Below are 4,753 nucleotides of genomic sequence, written 5' to 3'. Positions count from 1 at the left end.
TGATCACTGCTGCTGCTAATCCTGGTTTGAGAATCAATCAGTGGCTCAAAGTCACGTTTGTCCACTTTCCAAGTACGTGTTGGGAAACAAGTTGTCCTGATGCTTGCCCAGCTGGCTCTCCGTCTCATGGAGACGTTCCAAAACTGAGAAACACATTTTATTTATTTACATGTCTACATTCCTGACTTTGCCATCTGATCAGCTAAGAATCACTGAAGGCAGATGTCAGGGATATTAGGAAATGGGGCCCTGGAAGAGGGCTGCATGCTGAGAACACAGGGAGCTTGGACAAGGCAGAAGCTAAAACCTCTTCTTGCTATAAAATAGCAATCAGCTTGCTAGATCTTAGGCAAAACTGTGCTGCCAAGGGATGTTGGTCTTGAAAGCCCTTCCAATTCAAAGTTTCTTTTTCCTTATCTCCAGCTCAGACATTTCCTTCAACTTCCCCAGGCAATGAGTCCTCTCTCCTGGGCTCTACCACAGCCTTCATCATCTTCTATTGCCATTATCTCTTTATGCTGTGTCTCCCCAGCTAAACTAGGAGCTCCTCAGCATAGGGGTGGGGTCCTCTCTCCTGGGCTCTACCACAGCCTTCATCATCTTCTATTGCCATTATCTCTTTATGCCGTGTCTCCCCAGCTAAACTAGGAGCTCCTCAGCATAGGGGTGGGTCGTATTCAGCTCCAGGTGCAGAGCACAGTCTGTTTGGGCTGCACAATATTGGGCATGAAGAGGTGAAAAAACTAAAACCTCATGTGGCCTCAGTCAAAGGGGAATGGTGATCACATAGAGTTTATGTTCCAATTATGGGACCCATTTTCAGTTTCGAACAACCTGTCAGTTACTCTTTTTGCCAAAAAGAGTCTGTCTTACGAGCCCTCTCCTCAGTGCCACGTTACAGATAGGATGACATAGAACATGAGGGGAGAAGGCAGGCAGCTGAGGGAGAGATGCCAAGATGATTAAGGCATGCTGGCAAATGGTTTACCACACGTATTAGAAGGGAAAGAAATTTTATTAATAGTGAAGATACATTCTCTGTACTCAGAGTGTTGTCAGACCAAACTGTAGGTGAAGATGTTGAGATTTTCCATGACACAAGGAAGTGGCCTCTCAAGCGGCAGTGCTTGAGACGAAGAAAGCATGGGGCATGGAAAAGAGAAAGAGAATGTGGGTAAGAAAAAGAGAAAAGAAATCTGCATCCACCACAACAAAGATGGTCTTTTGGGCACTGCTGGCTAAGAGTTGTCATCAGTTCCTTACTAAGGAGGGGCTGGCAGTCACCATGAGGGTCCCACTGTGAGATGTTTGCACCTGTATATAATTATGTGCACCACTTACCATACAGTAAACAATACACAGTTCTCATCTCCCAGCAAGGATGAGATAAATTCTTTCAGTGTTTTCATAACTCTCCAGGTGTTGGACCGGACCCTGTGGATCCTACAACTATTTCAGTGCTGATTCTGGGGTTCAGTTTGTGCAGATTCTTCACAAAGCATATTCTTGTGTGCTCTGGTTAGACCTGGAACATACTAGCTACTATGTCATTGTTCAGCGAGTGGATGGATTTGGCTTAAGCGCCTGGTGCTGTGCCTGGCGCAGCCTATTCACAACGCCTCACTCAGGACAATTTCTTCAAGGCCAGTACCCCCTACTCTAATCCACCTGTCATTACATTTTTTAAAAAAATCAACGAATGGCTAAACATTAAGGAATCAGGCATAACTCATGATAAGTACAACTCTGCTTTGCCACTTCACTGAAGAGAAAAAAACAAACCTACTCAAAGGATCATCTGAATAACTATAATTTATTCTGTCCAGTCTTTTCCTTAAATTCGAGTTAAACAGGGACAGATTCTGTTTTGGTTTCCCTGCTTGCAATTCCCTGGGTAGGAAACCATCTGCTTTGATGAAAATGATTTATCACTGCAATTGTGTGTAACAGCAAGAGAGAAATAAAGCCCACTTGGTTACTGTTGACTATGAATTTCTGGTGTGAGCCAACCACAGTGACTATTCAGTCGGCTATACCACTGTTGAGAATGGCTTTAGGCTTTAGGCTTAGATGGTTCTGGATTTGTATCCTGGCTCTAATACTTTTCACTTGTGTGACCTTGGGCATGTTCCTTAATATCTTTGAACTTTTCCTTGTAAAATGGGGGATTCCTATAAAATGGGGGATTATAATGCCTACTTGCTAAATAGCTATTGTGAAGTCATTATTATGAGAGGGAATTCATGAATCAGTTCACCCAAAGGAACTGATAATGGACTTTAAATTAACATACTATCTCCTTGCAGAGACATTTTAATAAGGCCTAGCACCTTACTCCAGGGAGTGAAGCCCTGATGGAGGCACAGGGTGGTTTAAGGACTTGGGAAAGTCACACTGTGTGAGTCAGAAGAATAAGAGCTTCTTAAATCAGCAGATCTAATAGGGTGGGCTTGATAAACAGGGAAGGGAGTGGCCAAAAGGAAGATGACTAATTCATTTGGCTAATATTTGAGTGCCTAGTATGTGCCAGGCACTGTTCTTAGGGCTGGAGATCCAGCATGAATTGAGCAATCAAGCCCTTACACTCATGGAGCTTACATTCTAGTGAGGAGAGACAGGTAATAAGCATAATAAATATACCAAATATATGTTGTGTCAATAGGTGTGTAAAGCAGGGGAATTGGGGAGGGAGGTTGCTGGGACTTGCAGTTTTAAGCAAGGTGGTCAAGAATGCCTCCCTAAGAAGGTGACATTTGAGTGAAACTGGAGAAGATGAGGATGTCTCCAAAAGGTCATGCGCATCCTGGGTAGGGGTGTAGGTGAGGGTGGGCAGGGAATAGAAGCCAGAAAGAAAGACTTGTTACCAATGCCTGGTGACATTGGTGAGTGCAAAGGGCAGTTTCTATGCTCATTATGTTTTTTTTTTTTTTCCTTTTTATCTTTTTTACTGACCAGTAACGGGATCGCAACCCTCGGTGTTGCGCCCGCACCGCACTCAGCCAGTGAGCAGGAACCGGTCTCCACATGGAATCCGAACCCTCGGCGGGAGCGCCACTGCACTCTCAAGCAGCGTACTCTCCAGTGCACCACCGGGCCGGCCCCTCATTATGGTTTTTTTTTGTCTTTTTCCGTGTCTGGCAACGGATCGCAACCCTCAGTGTCGCCCCCGTACCGGACCGGGACCGGCAACGGGATCACAACCCTCGGTGTTGCCCCCGCGCCTCGCTCAGCCAGTGAGCGGGAACCGGTCTGTATGTGGGATCCGAACCCTCGGCAGGAGCGCAGCCGCGCTTCCCAAGCGGCGCACTAGCGCAGTGTGCCACCGGGCCGGCCCCCCTCATTATGTTTTTTATAGGACCAGCTGGCAGGGTCCTTTCCTCCATGCCCCTTCCCCCCATCCCACTGGATCTCAGCCTGTTTCCAGCATCCTCATTTTTAAGAAAGAAAGCCTTTCTCTCAAGTAGGATTGTTGTATATGTTTGTGCAGGTTGTACACTGCACAGGATGCACATCTAAGGGATTCCTTTCACATCTTAGACATTCTAGATTGCACATTTATGTCAATGTTCTGGCAGGTGACAAAAAGTGTCTTTCTAATGATGGCAGTGCATTATGATGGTTTTCTGATACTTGGGAACAAAGCATCTTGAAGGAGGAGTTTCCTAACTTTCATTAAGGCCCCTGGGAGCCAGTGGCAGCCCTGAAGTTCCAGATTTTCAAAAGTTCCCACCAGTGGTTTGTTTGGGATAGATTTATGGTTACACCATGTCTCTCCTCTGCTGAAAATTCTACTGTGGCTCCCATCACATACTGGAGAAAACTCCCCAGCGAGGTGTATAGTTGGTGATGAGTCTAGAATTTCTGTGCTGGAGGGGTTCACCGGTGGCAATCTGATGGGAAGGAAGAGGGAGCCAGGGAGACATACTGTGAGGCCACATTTGCAGGGAAAACATGCGGTGTTTATTTAGTTTGGGGGCTGCTAGAGATTGGGGGGCAGTAAAGTACCCCATCACTTCATATCGATTCCTTCTCAACTTGGTCTGTGCTACCATCCTTTGCCTCTTCTCTGTCCGTGCCCCAGCTGCTTGAGGTGCCAGATCACTCGAATGCATTTGCACACAAGACTCTCCTACTGCCAGGAGCGCCTTTACGTCCACTGCCCCTCCTGCCCGACTGTGTCTGCTCTTAATCGTTAGTTCCTCTGCATAGTCTTTGGTGCCCAAATCCTTCTTTATGCATGCTTGGTCCCTCTATTCTGGTGGTCACAACACTTTTAAGTGTTTTTTTCCTCTGTGTGTTAAAATGATAGGTTCATCTGTCTATTCATACCACTAGACCATGGACTGCTTGAAGGCCGGACTGTGTCTTATTAACCTTGGTAAACTCCCTTTAACATTATAGTTGCTCAATCAATGTGCTGCCGAGCACTGCTTCTCAAGCATAATTACTAAACATCTTCTGGTGATAATAAAGAAAATGGTCCTTTTAAATGATACATTCTAAAACTGTGGCACATGCTACAAGCAGCCTCTAATCCTTTAAGTCCTAAAGGCTGGTTTTTCCATCTGTCATGTCTGTGCTGAGCCTGATAATTTCTCAGGAACAGAGAGATAAATATGCATCTAACAAGCACACATGCAGATAAGAATAACACCTGCAATTATGGGGACACGGATCAAATAGGCCAGGATGCACTCCTCACACCGGAGGGAATATGCTTATCCTCCTTTGAGGTTGCAGAGAAATCGCATCT

The 4,753-nt window shown here is 45.8% G+C and overlaps 1 pseudogene; it reads left to right on the top strand.

Annotated features, from left to right (window-relative positions):
• LOC103599084 overlaps nt 1-4,753 on the top strand; it is a 109,726-nt pseudogene that overhangs the window by 39,943 nt on the left and 65,030 nt on the right.

Source organism: Galeopterus variegatus, unplaced genomic scaffold, assembly GCF_000696425.1.
Source record: "Galeopterus variegatus unplaced genomic scaffold, G_variegatus-3.0.2 Scaffold2845, whole genome shotgun sequence".
Taxonomy (NCBI): Eukaryota; Metazoa; Chordata; class Mammalia; order Dermoptera; family Cynocephalidae; genus Galeopterus; species Galeopterus variegatus.
This window is presented reverse-complemented; position numbering and strand designations above follow the sequence as displayed.